The sequence below is a fragment of the Taudactylus pleione genome, unplaced genomic scaffold (genome assembly GCF_031769625.1).
Source record: "Taudactylus pleione unplaced genomic scaffold, aTauple2 ptg000134l, whole genome shotgun sequence".
NCBI lineage: Eukaryota > Metazoa > Chordata > Amphibia > Anura > Myobatrachidae > Taudactylus > Taudactylus pleione.
In genome coordinates, this window is record NW_028284536.1 from 5,825,138 (window position 1) to 5,842,125 (window position 16,988).

The 16,988-nt window shown below is 35.2% G+C and overlaps 1 non-coding gene across 1 annotated transcript; it reads right to left on the minus strand.

The window, feature by feature from the left end:
* Positions 1-15,808: 15,808 nt before the first annotated feature.
* TRNAN-GUU (transfer RNA asparagine (anticodon GUU)) lies at positions 15,809-15,882 on the minus strand. Its single transcript has one exon. It is a non-coding gene; the product is annotated as a tRNA-Asn (tRNA).
* Positions 15,883-16,988: the final 1,106 nt, after the last annotated feature.

Sequence of the window (16,988 nt, forward strand, 5' to 3'; positions counted from 1 at the left end):
CCTATGTGATACGTAAACAAACAAAACCTAAGAAAGATTGATCTGGAAAGTTTCCTTGCCAAAGTTTATAAAGTCTCTAATCTGGACAGTTATTTTAGGATTTTTCGTTAATTAAAAGGAACACATTGCCATGTTCTTGAGATGAATCAACCCTTCTTGAGTTCTAAGCACTTCCATGAGCAGCAGAGTGGCGCAGCGGAAGCGTGCTGGGCCCATAACCCAGAGGTCGATGGATCGAGACTCTGCTATGTGCTGTTTTCATTTATCAAATCTAAAATTGGGATTGCTATTTTTACTTTTTTGGTCTTTGCTTATAGTAGAAAATCCATTATCATCTTAACTCATTTTAATCATATTTTGACAGAAGTGCTGTAGCAAAAAATACACTTAATGTCTTTACTTTACCCTATTACTTCTATGGTTATTGAGAAAAACAAACTACATTGACTCCAGAAGAGCAAATCAGGTGTTCTAACAAGTAATTTATCAAAATCATCTTTCCTGCTTACACTTTGGTGATGCAATAAGACAATGATTTTGTAAGAAAAATCTTCAAACTTCAAAAAGTTTTTCTTAATTCCTTACCTTTGTACTGATAAGATAAGACCTGGTTTTAACATAACACAGGCTTTCACTTAAAAATGCTGCTAGGTTGCATTCTGCTGATTAGATATCACCAGGAACAACATTAACCTTCAGGTATTTTATAAATGTTGAATAAATTGCCTTAAATCAAATTAAACTCACTTTAGAGATAATTGTTTCAGAGAAAGTCTTGAACCCTACCATAAAATAGGTAGTTTGACATGTTGACTTCTCTACCTAAAATTCCCCAAAATTTGACTAATAGAAGATTCTCGTCCCTGGGTGGGATTGAACCACCAACCTTCCGGTTAACAACCAAACTCGCTAACCAATTGCGCCACAGAGACCCTATGTGTTACATAAACAAACAACACCTAAGAAAGATTGATCTGGAAAGTTTCCTTGCCAAAGTTTATAAAGTCTCTAATCTGGACAGTTATTTTAGGATTTTTCGTTAATTAAAAGGAACACATTGCCATGTTCTTGAGATGAATCAACCCTTCTTGAGTTCTAAGCACTTCCATGAGCAGCAGAGTGGCACAGCGGAAGCGTGCTGGGCCCATAACCCAGAGGTCGATGGATCGAAACTCTGCTATGTGCTGTTTTCATTTATCAAATCTAAAATTGGGATTGCTATTTTGACTTTTTTGGTCTTTGCTTATAGTAGAAAATCCATTATCATCTTAACTCATTTAAATCGTATTTTGACAGAAGTGCTGTAGCAAAAAACCCACATAATGTCTTTACTTTACCCTATTACTTCTATGGTTATTGAGAAAAACAAACTACATTGACTCCAGAAGAGCAAATCAGGTGTTCTAACAAGTAATTTATCAAAATCATCTTTCCAGCTTACACTTTGGTGATGCAATAAGACAATGATTTTGTAAGAAAAATCTTCAAACTTCAAAAAGTTTTTCTTAATTCCTTACTTTTGTACTGATAAGATAACACCTGGTTATAACATAACACAGGCTTTCACTTAAAAATGCTGCTAGGTTGCATTCTGCTGATTAGATATCACCAGGAACAACATTAACCTTCAGGTATTTTCTAAATGTTGAATAAATTGGCTTAAATCAAATTAAACTCACTTTAGAGATAATTGTTTCAGAGAAAGTCTTGAACCCTTCCTTAAAATAGGTAGTTTGACATGTTGACTTCTCTACCTAAAAATCCCCTAAACTTGATTAATAGAATATTCTCGTCCCTGGGTGGGATTGAACCACCAACATTCCAGTTAACAGCCGAACGCACTAACCAATTGCGCCACAGAAACCCTATATGAGACATAAACAAACAACAGCTAAGAAACATTGATCTGGAAAGTTTCCTTGCCAAAGTTTATAAAGTCTCTAATCTGGACAGTTATTTTAGGATTTTTCGTTAATTAAAAGGAACACATTGCCATGTTCTTGTGATGAATCAACCCTTCTTGAGTTCTAAGCACTTCCATGAGCAGCAGAGTGGCGCAGCGGAAGCGTGCTGGGCCCATAACCCAGAGGTCGATGGATCGAAACCATCCTCTGCTATGTGCTATTTTCATTTATCAAATCTAAAATTGGGATTGCTATTTTGACTTTTTTGGTATTTGCTTATAGTAGAAAATCCATTATCATCTTAACTCATTTTAATCATATTTTGACAGAAGTGCTGTAGCAAAAAATACACTTAATGTCTTTACTTTACCCTATTACTTCTATGGTTATTGAGAAAAACAAACTACATTGACTCCAGAAGAGCAAATCAGGTGTTCTAACAAGTAATTTATCAAAATCATCTTTCCAGCTTACACTTTGGTGATGCAATAAGACAATGATTTTGTAAGAAAAATCTTCAAACTTCAAAAAGTTTTTCTTAATTCCTTACCTTTGTACTGATAAGATAACACCTGGTTATAACATAACACAGGCTTTCACTTAAAATTGCTGCTAGGTTGCATTCTGCTGATTAGATATCACCAGGAACAACATTAACCTTCAGGTATTTTCTAAATGTTGAATAAATTGGCTTAAATCAAATTAAACTCACTTTAGAGATAATTGTTTCAGAGAAAGTCTTGAACCCTTCCTTAAAATAGGTAGTTTGACATGTTGACTTCTCTACCTAAAAATCCCAAAACTTGATTAATAGAATATTCTCGTCCCTGGGTGGGATTGAACCACCAACATTCCAGTTAACAGCCGAACGCGCTAACCAATTGCGCCACAGAAACCCTATATGAGACATAAACTTACAACAGCTAAGAAACATTGATCTGGAAAGTTTCCTTGCCAAAGTTTATAAAGTCTCTAATCTGGACAGTTATTTTAGGATTTTTCGTTAATTAAAAGGAACACATTGCCATGTTCTTCTGATGAATCAACCCTTCTTGAGTTCTAAGCACTTCCATGAGCAGCAGAGTGGCGCAGCGGAAGCGTGCTGGGCCCATAACCCAGAGGTCGATGGATCGAGACTCTGCTATGTGCTGTTTTCATTTATCAAATCTAAAATTGGGATTGCTATTTTGACTTTTTTGGTCTTTGCTTATAGTAGAAAATCCATTATCATCTTAACTCATTTAAATCGTATTTTGACAGAAGTGCTGTAGCAAAAAACCCACATAATGTCTTTACTTTACCCTTTTACTTCTATGGTTATTGAGAAAAACAAACTACATTGACTCCAGAAGAGCAAATCAGGTGTTCTAACAAGTAAATTATCAAAATCATCTTTCCAGTTTACACTTTGGTGATGCAATAAGACAATGATTTTGTAAGAAAAATCTTCACACTTCAAAAAGTTTTTCTTAATTCCTTACCTTTGTACTGATAAGATAACACCTGGTTATAACATAACACAGGCTTTCACTTAAAAATGCTGCTAGGTTGCATTCTGCTGATTAGATATCACCAGGAACAACATTAACCTTCAGGTATTTTCTAAATGTTGAATAAATTGGCTTAAATCAAATTAAACTCACTTTAGAGATAATTGTTTCAGAGAAAGTCTTGAACCCTTCCTTAAAATAGGTAGTTTGACATGTTGACTTCTCTACCTAAAAATCCCCAAAACTTGATTAATAGAATATTCTCGTCCCTGGGTGGGATTGAACCACCAACATTCCAGTTAACAGCCGAACGCACTAACCAATTGCACTACAGAAACCCTATATGAGACATAAACAAACAACAGCTAAGAAACATTGATCTGGAAAGTTTCCTTGCCAAAGTTTATAAAGTCTCTAATCTGGACAGTTATTTTAGGATTTTTCGTTAATTAAAAGGAACACATTGCCATGTTCTTGTGATGAATCAACCCTTCTTGAGTTCTAAGCACTTCCATGAGCAGCAGAGTGGCGCAGCGGAAGCGTGCTGGGCCCATAACCCCGAGGTCGATGGATCGAAACCATCCTCTGCTATGTGCTATTTTCATTTATCAAATCTAAAATTGGGATTGCTATTTTGACTTTTTTGGTATTTGCTTATAGTAGAAAATCCATTATCATCTTAACTCATTTTAATCATATTTTGACAGAAGTGCTGTAGCAAAAAATACACTTAATGTCTTTACTTTACCCTATTACTTCTATGGTTATTGAGAAAAACAAACTACATTGACTCCAGAAGAGCAAATCAGGTGTTCTAACAAGTAATTTATCAAAATCATCTTTCCTGCTTACACTTTGGTGATGCAATAAGACAATGATTTTGTAAGAAAAATCTTCAAACTTCAAAAAGTTTTTCTTAATTCCTTACCTTTGTACTGATAAGATAAGACCTGGTTTTAACATAACACAGGCTTTCACTTAAAAATGCTGCTAGGTTGCATTCTGCTGATTAGATATCACCAGGAACAACATTAACCTTCAGGTATTTTATAAATGTTGAATAAATTGCCTTAAATCAAATTAAACTCACTTTAGAGATAATTGTTTCAGAGAAAGTCTTGAACCCTACCATAAAATAGGTAGTTTGACATGTTGACTTCTCTACCTAAAATTCCCCAAAATTTGACTAATAGAAGATTCTCGTCCCTGGGTGGGATTGAACCACCAACCTTCCGGTTAACAACCAAACTCGCTAACCAATTGCGCCACAGAGACCCTATGTGTTACATAAACAAACAACACCTAAGAAAGATTGATCTGGAAAGTTTCCTTGCCAAAGTTTATAAAGTCTCTAATCTGGACAGTTATTTTAGGATTTTTCGTTAATTAAAAGGAACACATTGCCATGTTCTTGAGATGAATCAACCCTTCTTGAGTTCTAAGCACTTCCATGAGCAGCAGAGTGGCACAGCGGAAGCGTGCTGGGCCCATAACCCAGAGGTCGATGGATCGAAACTCTGCTATGTGCTGTTTTCATTTATCAAATCTAAAATTGGGATTGCTATTTTGACTTTTTTGGTCTTTGCTTATAGTAGAAAATCCATTATCATCTTAACTCATTTAAATCGTATTTTGACAGAAGTGCTGTAGCAAAAAACCCACATAATGTCTTTACTTTACCCTATTACTTCTATGGTTATTGAGAAAAACAAACTACATTGACTCCAGAAGAGCAAATCAGGTGTTCTAACAAGTAATTTATCAAAATCATCTTTCCAGCTTACACTTTGGTGATGCAATAAGACAATGATTTTGTAAGAAAAATCTTCAAACTTCAAAAAGTTTTTCTTAATTCCTTACTTTTGTACTGATAAGATAACACCTGGTTATAACATAACACAGGCTTTCACTTAAAAATGCTGCTAGGTTGCATTCTGCTGATTAGATATCACCAGGAACAACATTAACCTTCAGGTATTTTCTAAATGTTGAATAAATTGGCTTAAATCAAATTAAACTCACTTTAGAGATAATTGTTTCAGAGAAAGTCTTGAACCCTTCCTTAAAATAGGTAGTTTGACATGTTGACTTCTCTACCTAAAAATCCCCTAAACTTGATTAATAGAATATTCTCGTCCCTGGGTGGGATTGAACCACCAACATTCCAGTTAACAGCCGAACGCACTAACCAATTGCGCCACAGAAACCCTATATGAGACATAAACAAACAACAGCTAAGAAACATTGATCTGGAAAGTTTCCTTGCCAAAGTTTATAAAGTCTCTAATCTGGACAGTTATTTTAGGATTTTTCGTTAATTAAAAGGAACACATTGCCATGTTCTTGTGATGAATCAACCCTTCTTGAGTTCTAAGCACTTCCATGAGCAGCAGAGTGGCGCAGCGGAAGCGTGCTGGGCCCATAACCCAGAGGTCGATGGATCGAAACCATCCTCTGCTATGTGCTATTTTCATTTATCAAATCTAAAATTGGGATTGCTATTTTGACTTTTTTGGTATTTGCTTATAGTAGAAAATCCATTATCATCTTAACTCATTTTAATCATATTTTGACAGAAGTGCTGTAGCAAAAAATACACTTAATGTCTTTACTTTACCCTATTACTTCTATGGTTATTGAGAAAAACAAACTACATTGACTCCAGAAGAGCAAATCAGGTGTTCTAACAAGTAATTTATCAAAATCATCTTTCCAGCTTACACTTTGGTGATGCAATAAGACAATGATTTTGTAAGAAAAATCTTCAAACTTCAAAAAGTTTTTCTTAATTCCTTACCTTTGTACTGATAAGATAACACCTGGTTATAACATAACACAGGCTTTCACTTAAAATTGCTGCTAGGTTGCATTCTGCTGATTAGATATCACCAGGAACAACATTAACCTTCAGGTATTTTCTAAATGTTGAATAAATTGGCTTAAATCAAATTAAACTCACTTTAGAGATAATTGTTTCAGAGAAAGTCTTGAACCCTTCCTTAAAATAGGTAGTTTGACATGTTGACTTCTCTACCTAAAAATCCCAAAACTTGATTAATAGAATATTCTCGTCCCTGGGTGGGATTGAACCACCAACATTCCAGTTAACAGCCGAACGCGCTAACCAATTGCGCCACAGAAACCCTATATGAGACATAAACTTACAACAGCTAAGAAACATTGATCTGGAAAGTTTCCTTGCCAAAGTTTATAAAGTCTCTAATCTGGACAGTTATTTTAGGATTTTTCGTTAATTAAAAGGAACACATTGCCATGTTCTTCTGATGAATCAACCCTTCTTGAGTTCTAAGCACTTCCATGAGCAGCAGAGTGGCGCAGCGGAAGCGTGCTGGGCCCATAACCCAGAGGTCGATGGATCGAAACCATCCTCTGCTATGTGCTATTTTCATTTATCAAATCTAAAATTGGGATTGCTATTTTGACTTTTTTGGTCTTTGCTTATAGTAGAAAATCCATTATCATCTTAACTCATTTTAATCGTATTTTGACAGAAGTGCTGTAGCAAAAAATGCACATAATGTCTTTAATTTACCCTATTACTTCTATGGTTATTGAGAAAAACAAACTACATTGACTCCAGAAGAGCAAATCAGGTGATCTAACAAGTAATTTATCAAAATCATCTTTCCAGCTTACACTTTGGTGATGCAATAAGACAATGATTTTGTAAGAAAAATCTTCACACTTCAAAAAGTTTTTCTTAATTCCTTACCTTTGTACTGATAAGATAACACCTGGTTATAACATAACACAGGCTTTCACTTAAAAATGCTGCTAGGTTGCATTCTGCTGATTAGATATCACCAGGAACAACATTAACCTTCAGGTATTTTCTAAATGTTGAATAAATTGGCATAAATCAAATTAAACTCACTTTAGAGATAATTGTTTCAGAGAAAGTCTTGAACCCTACCATAAAATAGGTAGTTTGACATGTTGACTTCTCTACCTAAAATTCCCCAAAATTTGACTAATAGAAGATTCTCGTCCCTGGGTGGGATTGAACCACCAACCTTCCGGTTAACAGCCGAACACGCTAACCAATTGCACCACAGAGACCCTATGTGATATGTAAACAAACAACACCTAAGAAAGATTGATCTGGAAAGTTTCCTTGCCAAAGTTTATAAAGTCTCTAATCTGGACAGTTATTTTAGGATTTTTCGTTAATTAAAAGGAACACATTGCCATGTTCTTGTGATGAATCAACCGTTCTTGAGTTCTAAGCACTTCCATGAGCAGCAGAGTGGCGCAGCGGAATCGTGCTGGGCCCATAACCCAGAGGTCGATGGATCGAGACTCTGCTATGTGCTGTTTTCATTTATCAAATCTAAAATTGGGATTGCTATTTTGACTTTTTTGGTCTTTGCTTATAGTAGAAAATCCATTATCATCTTAACTCATTTAAATCGTATTTTGACAGAAGTGCTGTAGCAAAAAACCCACATAATGTCTTTACTTTACCCTATTACTTCTATGGTTATTGAGAAAAACAAACTACATTGACTCCAGAAGAGCAAATCAGGTGTTCTAACAAGTAATTTATCAAAATCATCTTTCCAGCTTACACTTTGGTGATGCAATAAGACAATGATTTTGTAAGAAAAATCTTCAAACTTCAAAAAGTTTTTCTTAATTCCTTACCTTTGTACTGATAAGATAACACCTGGTTATAACATAACACAGGCTTTCACTTTAAATTGCTGCTAGGTTGCATTCTGCTGATTAGATATCACCAGGAACAACATTAACCTTCAGGTATTTTCTATATATTGAATAAATTGGCTTAAATCAAATTAAACTCACTTTAGAGATAATTGTTTCAGAGAAAGTCTTGAACCCTTCCATAAAATAGGTAGTTTGACATGTTGACTTCTCTACCTAAAAATCCCCAAAACTTGATTAATAGAATATTCTCATCCCTGGGTGGGATTGAACCACCAACATTCCAGTTAACAGCCGAACGCGCTAACCAATTGCGCCACAGAAACCCTATATGAGACATAAACAAACAACAGCTAAGAAACATTGATCTGGAAAGTTTCCTTGCCAAAGTTTATAAAGTCTCTAATCTGGACAGTTATTTTAGGATTTTTCGTTAATTAAAAGGAACACATTGCCATGTTCTTGTGATGAATCAACCCTTCTTGAGTTCTAAGCACTTCCATGAGCAGCAGAGTGGCGCAGCGGAAGCGTGCTGGGCCCATAACCCAGAGGTCGATGGATCGAAACCATCCTCTGCTATGTGCTATTTTCATTTATCAAATCTAAAATTGGGATTGCTATTTTGACTTTTTTGGTCTTTGCTTATAGTAGAAAATCCATTATCATCTTAACTCATTTTAATCGTATTTTGACAGAAGTGCTGTAGCAAAAAATCCACATAATGTCTTTAATTTACCCTATTACTTCTATGGTTATTGAGAAAAACAAACTACATTGACTCCAGAAGAGCAAATCAGGTGATCTAACAAGTAATTTATCAAAATCATCTTTCCAGCTTACACTTTGGTGATGCAATAAGACAATGATTTTGTAAGAAAAATCTTCACACTTCAAAAAGTTTTTCTTAATTCCTTACCTTTGTACTGATAAGATAACACCTGGTTTTAACATAACACAGGCTTCCACTTAAAAATGCTGCTAGGTTGCATTCTGCTGATTAGATATCACCAGGAACAACATTAACCTTCAGGTATTTTCTAAATGTTGAATAAATTGGCTTAAATCAAATTAAACTCACTTTAGAGATAATTGTTTCAGAGAAAGTCTTGAACCCTTCCTTAAAATAGGTAGTTTGACATGTTGACTTCTCTACCTAAAAATCCCCAAAACTTGATTAATAGAATATTCTCGTCCCTGGGTGGGATTGAACCACCAACATTCCAGTTAACAGCCGAACGCGCTAACCAATTGCGCCACAGAAACCCTATATGAGACATAAACAAACAACAGCTAAGAAACATTGATCTGGAAAGTTTCCTTGCCAAAGTTTATAAAGTCTCTAATCTGGACAGTTATTTTAGGATTTTTCGTTAATTAAAAGGAACACATTGCCATATTCTTGTGATGAATCAACCCTTCTTGAGTTCTAAGCACTTCCATGAGCAGCATAGTGGCGCAGCGGAAGCGTGCTGGGCCCATAACCCAGAGGTCGATGGATCGAAACCATCCTCTGCTATGTGCTATTTTCATTTATCAAATCTAAAATTGGGATTGCTATTTTGACTTTTTTGGTCTTTGCTTATAGTAGAAAATCCATTATCATCTTAACTCATTTTAATCGTATTTTGACAGAAGTGCTGTAGCAAAAAATCCACATAATGTCTTTAATTTACCCTATTACTTCTATGGTTATTGAGAAAAACAAACTACATTGACTCCAGAAGAGCAAATCAGGTGATCTAACAAGTAATTTATCAAAATCATCTTTCCAGCTTACACTTTGGTGATGCAATAAGACAATGATTTTGTAAGAAAAATCTTCACACTTCAAAAAGTTTTTCTTAATTCCTTACCTTTGTACTGATAAGATAACACCTGGTTTTAACATAACACAGGCTTCCACTTAAAAATGCTGCTAGGTTGCATTCTGCTGATTAGATATCACCAGGAACAACATTAACCTTCAGGTATTTTCTAAATGTTGAATAAATTGGCTTAAATCAAATTAAACTCACTTTAGAGATAATTGTTTCAGAGAAAGTCTTGAACCCTTCCTTAAAATAGGTAGTTTGACATGTTGACTTCTCTATCGAAAAATCCCCAAAACTTGATTAATAGAATATTCTCTTCCCTGGGTGGGATTGAACCACCAACATTCCAGTTAACAGCCGAACGCGCTAACCAATTGCGCCACAGAAACCCTATATGAGACTTAAGCAAACAACAGCTAAGAAACATTGATCTGGAAAGTTTCCTTGCCAAAGTTTATAAAGTCTCTAATCTGGACAGTTATTTTAGGATTTTTCGTTAATTAAAAGGAACACATTGCCATGTTCTTGAGATGAATCAACCCTTCTTGAGTTCTAAGCACTTCCATGAGCAGCAGAGTGGCTCAGCGGAAGCGTGCTGGGCCCATAACCCAGAGGTCGATGGATCGAAACTCTGCTATGTGCTGCTTTCATTTATCAAATCTAAAATTGGGATTGCTATTTTGACTTTTTTGGTCTTTGCTTATAGTAGAAAATCCATTATCATCTTAACTCATTTTAAACATATTTTGACAGAAGTGCTGTAGCAAAAAATCCACTTAATGTCTTTACTTTACCCTATTACTTCTATGGTTATTCAGAAAAACAAACTACATTGACTCCAGAAGAGCAAATCAAGTGTTCTAACAAGTAATTTATCAAAATCATCTTTCCTGCTTACACTTTGGTGATGCAATAAGACAATGATTTTGTAAGAAAAATCTTCAAACTTCAAAAAGTTTTTCTTAATTCCTTACCTTTGTACTGATAAGATAAGACCTGGTTTTAACATAACACAGGCTTTCACTTAAAAATGCTGCTAGGTTGCATTCTGCTGATTAGATATCACCAGGAACAACATTAACCTTCAGGTATTTTATAAATGTTGAATAAATTGCCTTAAATCAAATTAAACTCACTTTAGAGATAATTGTTTCAGAGAAAGTCTTGAACCCTACCATAAAATAGGTAGTTTGACATGTTGACTTCTCTACCTAAAATTCCCCAAAATTTGACTAATAGAAGATTCTCGTCCCTGGGTGGGATTGAACCACCAACCTTCCGGTTAACAGCCAAACTCGCTAACCAATTGCGCCACAGAGACCCTATGTGATACATAAACAAACAACACCTAAGAAAGATTGATCTGGAAAGTTTCCTTGCCAAAGTTTATAAAGTCTCTAATCTGGACAGTTATTTTAGGATTTTTCGTTAATTAAAAGGAACACATTGCCATGTTCTTGAGATGAATCAACCCTTCTTGAGTTCTAAGCACTTCCATGAGCAGCAGAGTGGCACAGCGGAAGCGTGCTGGGCCCATAACCCAGAGGTCGATGGATCGAAACTCTGCTATGTGCTGTTTTCATTTATCAAATCTAAAATTGGGATTGCTATTTTGACTTTTTTGGTCTTTGCTTATAGTAGAAAATCCATTATCATCTTAACTCATTTAAATCGTATTTTGACAGAAGTGCTGTAGCAAAAAACCCACATAATGTCTTTACTTTACCCTATTACTTCTATGGTTATTGAGAAAAACAAACTACATTGACTCCAGAAGAGCAAATCAGGTGTTCTAACAAGTAATTTATCAAAATCATCTTTCCAGCTTACACTTTGGTGATGCAATAAGACAATGATTTTGTAAGAAAAATCTTCAAACTTCAAAAAGTTTTTCTTAATTCCTTACCTTTGTACTGATAAGATAACACCTGGTTATAACATAACACAGGCTTTCACTTAAAAATGCTGCTAGGTTGCATTCTGCTGATTAGATATCACCAGGAACAACATTAACCTTCAGGTATTTTCTAAATGTTGAATAAATTGGCTTAAATCAAATTAAACTCACTTTAGAGATAATTGTTTCAGAGAAAGTCTTGAACCCTTCCTTAAAATAGGTAGTTTGACATGTTGACTTCTCTACCGAAAAATCCCCAAAACTTGATTAATAGAATATTCTCGTCCCTGGGTGGGATTGAACCACCAACATTCCAGTTAACAGCCGAACGCACTAACCAATTGCGCCACAGAAACCCTATATGAGACATAAACAAACAACAGCTAAGAAACATTGATCTGGAAAGTTTCCTTGCCAAAGTTTATAAAGTCTCTAATCTGGACAGTTATTTTAGGATTTTTCGTTAATTAAAAGGAACACATTGCCATGTTCTTGTGATGAATCAACCCTTCTTGAGTTCTAAGCACTTCCATGAGCAGCAGAGTGGCGCAGCGGAAGCGTGCTGGGCCCATAACCCAGAGGTCGATGGATCGAGACTCTGCTATGTGCTGTTTTCATTTATCAAATCTAAAATTGGGATTGCTATTTTTACTTTTTTGGTCTTTGCTTATAGTAGAAAATCCATTATCATCTTAACTCATTTAAATCGTAGTTTGACAGAAGTGCTGTAGCAAAAAACCCACATAATGTCTTTACTTTACCCTATTACTTCTATGGTTATTGAGAAAAACAAACTACATTGACTCCAGAAGAGCAAATCAGGTGTTCTAACAAGTAATTTATCAAAATCATCTTTCCAGCTTACACTTTGGTGATGCAATAAGACAATGATTTTGTAAGAAAAATCTTCAAACTTCAAAAAGTTTTTCTTAATTCCTTACCTTTGTACTGATAAGATAACACCTGGTTATAACATAACACAGGCTTTCACTTAAAAATGCTGCTAGGTTGCATTCTGCTGATTAGATATCACCAGGAACAACATTAACCTTCAGGTATTTTCTAAATGTTGAATAAATTGGCTTAAATCAAATTAAACTCACTTTAGAGATAATTGTTTCAGAGAAAGTCTTGAACCCTTCCTTAAAATAGGTAGTTTGACATGTTGACTTCTCTACCTAAAAATCCCCAAAACTTGATTAATAGAATATTCTCGTCCCTGGGTAGGATTGAACCACCAACATTCCAGTTAACAGCCGAACGCACTAACCAATTGCGCCACAGAAACCCTATAAGAGACATAAACAAACAACAGCTAAGAAACATTGATCTGGAAAGTTTCCTTGCCAAAGTTTATAAAGTCTCTAATCTGGACAGTTATTTTAGGATTTTTCGTTAATTAAAAGGAACACATTGCCATGTTCTTGTGATGAATCAACCCTTCTTGAGTTCTAAGCACTTCCATGAGCAGCAGAGTGGCGCAGCGGAAGCGTGCTGGGCCCATAACCCAGAGGTCGATGGATCGAGACTCTGCTATGTGCTGTTTTCATTTATCAAATCTAAAATTGGGATTGCTATTTTTACTTTTTTGGTCTTTGCTTATAGTAGAAAATCCATTATCATCTTAACTCATTTAAATCGTAGTTTGACAGAAGTGCTGTAGCAAAAAACCCACATAATGTCTTTACTTTACCCTATTACTTCTATGGTTATTGAGAAAAACAAACTACATTGACTCCAGAAGAGCAAATCAGGTGTTCTAACAAGTAATTTATCAAAATCATCTTTCCAGCTTACACTTTGGTGATGCAATAAGACAATGATTTTGTAAGAAAAATCTTCAAACTTCAAAAAGTTTTTCTTAATTCCTTACCTTTGTACTGATAAGATAACACCTGGTTATAACATAACACAGGCTTTCACTTAAAAATGCTGCTAGGTTGCATTCTGCTGATTAGATATCACCAGGAACAACATTAACCTTCAGGTATTTTCTAAATGTTGAATAAATTGGCTTAAATCAAATTAAACTCACTTTAGAGATAATTGTTTCAGAGAAAGTCTTGAACCCTTCCTTAAAATAGGTAGTTTGACATGTTGACTTCTCTACCTAAAAATCCCCAAAACTTGATTAATAGAATATTCTCGTCCCTGGGTGGGATTGAACCACCAACATTCCAGTTAACAGCCGAACGCGCTAACCAATTGCGCCACAGAAACCCTATATGAGACATAAACAAACAACAGCTAAGAAACATTGATCTGGAAAGTTTCCTTGCCAAAGTTTATAAAGTCTCTAATCTGGACAGTTATTTTAGGATTTTTTGTTAATTAAAAGGAACACATTGCCATGTTCTTGTGATGAATCAACCCTTCTTGAGTTCTAAGCATTTCCATGAACAGCAGAGTGGCGCAGCGGAAGCGTGCTGGGCCCATAACCCAGAGGTCGATGGATCGAAACCATCCTCTGCTATGTGCTATTTTCATTTATCAAATCTAAATATGGGATTGCTATTTTGACTTTTTTGGTCTTTGCTTATAGTAGAAAATCCATTATCATCTTAACTCATTTTAATCATATTTTGACAGAAGTGCTGTAGCAAAAAATACACTTAATGTCTTTACTTTACCCTATTACTTCTATGGTTATTGAGAAAAACAAACTACATTGACTCCAGAAGAGCAAATCAGGTGTTCTAACAAGTAATTTATCAAAATCATCTTTCCAGCTTACACTTTGGTGATGCAATAAGACAATGATTTTGTAAGAAAAATCTTCAAACTTCAAAAAGTTTTTCTTAATTCCTTACCTTTGTACTGATAAGATAACACCTGGTTATAACATAACACAGGCTTTCACTTAAAATTGCTGCTAGGTTGCATTCTGCTGATTAGATATCACCAGGAACAACATTAACCTTCAGGTATTTTCTAAATGTTGAATAAATTGGCTTAAATCAAATTAAACTCACTTTAGAGATAATTGTTTCAGAGAAAGTCTTGAACCCTTCCTTAAAATAGGTAGTTTGACATGTTGACTTCTCTACCTAAAAATCCCCAAAACTTGATTAATAGAATATTCTCGTCCCTGGGTGGGATTGAACCACCAACATTCCAGTTAACAGCCGAACGCGCTAACCAATTGCGCCACAGAAACCCTATATGAGACATAAACAAACAACAGCTAAGAAACATTGATCTGGAAAGTTTCCTTGCCAAAGTTTATAAAGTCTCTAATCTGTACAGTTATTTTAGGATTTTTCGTTAATTAAAAGGAACACATTGCCATGTTCTTCTGATGAATCAACCCTTCTTGAGTTCTAAGCACTTCCATGAGCAGCAGAGTGGCGCAGCGGAAGCGTGCTGGGCCCATAACCCAGAGGTCGATGGATCGAAACCATCCTCTGCTATGTGCTATTTTCATTTATCAAATCTAAAATTGGGATTGCTATTTTGACTTTTTTGGTCTTTGCTTATAGTAGAAAATCCATTATCATCTTAACTCATTTTAATCGTATTTTGACAGAAGTGCTGTAGCAAAAAATCCACATAATGTCTTTAATTTACCCTATTACTTCTATGGTTATTGAGAAAAACAAACTACATTGACTCCATAAGAGCAAATCAGGTGATCTAACAAGTAATTTATCAAAATCATCTTTCCAGCTTACACTTTGGTGATGCAATAAGACAATGATTTTGTAAGAAAAATCTTCACACTTCAAAAAGTTTTTCTTAATTCCTTACCTTTGTACTGATAAGATAACACCTGGTTATAACATAACACAGGCTTTCACTTAAAAATGCTGCTAGGTTGCATTCTGCTGATTAGATATCACCAGGAACAACATTAACCTTCAGGTATTTTCTAAATGTTGAATAAATTGGCATAAATCAAATTAAACTCACTTTAGAGATAATTGTTTCAGAGAAAGTCTTGAACCCTACCATAAAATAGGTAGTTTGACATGTTGACTTCTCTACCTAAAATTCCCCAAAATTTGACTAATAGAAGATTCTCGTCCCTGGGTGGGATTGAACCACCAACCTTCCGGTTAACAGCCGAACGCGCTAACCAATTGCGCCACAGAGACACTATGTGATACGTAAACAAACAACACCTAAGAAAGATTGATCTGGAAAGTTTCCTTGCCAAAGTTTATAAAGTCTCTAATCTGGACAGTTATTTTAGGATTTTTCGTTAATTAAAAGGAACACATTGCCATGTTCTTGAGATGAATCAACCCTTCTTGAGTTCTAAGCACTTCCATGAGCAGCAGAGTGGCGCAGCGGAAGCGTGCTGGGCCCATAACCCAGAGGTCGATGGATCGAGACTCTGCTATGTGCTGTTTTCATTTATCAAATCTAAAATTGGGATTGCTATTTTGACTTTTTTGGTCTTTGCTTATAGTAGAAAATCCATTATCATCTTAACTCATTTAAATCGTATTTTGACAGAAGTGCTGTAGCAAAAAACCCACATAATGTCTTTACTTTACCCTATTACTTCTATGGTTATTGAGAAAAACAAACTACATTGACTCCAGAAGAGCAAATCAGGTGTTCTAACAAGTAATTTATCAAAATCATCTTTCCAGCTTACACTTTGGTGATGCAATAAGACAATGATTTTGTAAGAAAAATCTTCAAACTTCAAAAAGTTTTTCTTAATTCCTTACCTTTGTACTGATAAGATAACACCTGGTTATAACATAACACAGGCTTTCACTTAAAATTGCTGCTAGGTTGCATTCTGCTGATTAGATATCACCAGGAACAACATTAACCTTCAGGTATTTTCTATATATTGAATAAATTGGCTTAAATCAAATTAAACTCACTTTAGAGATAATTGTTTCAGAGAAAGTCTTGAACCCTTCCTTAAAATAGGTAGTTTGACATGTTGACTTCTCTACCTAAAAATCCCCAAAACTTGATTAACAGAATATTCTCGTCCCTGGGTGGGATTGAACCACCAACATTCCAGTTAACAGCCGAACGCGCTAACCAATTGCGCCACAGAAACCCTATATGAGACATAAACAAACAACCGCTAAGAAACATTGATCTGGAAAGTTTCCTTGCCAAAGTTTATAAAGTCTCTAATCTGGACAGTTATTTTAGGATTTTTCGTTAATTAAAAGGAACACATTGCCATGTTCTTGTGATGAATCAACCCTTCTTGAGTTCTAAGCACTTC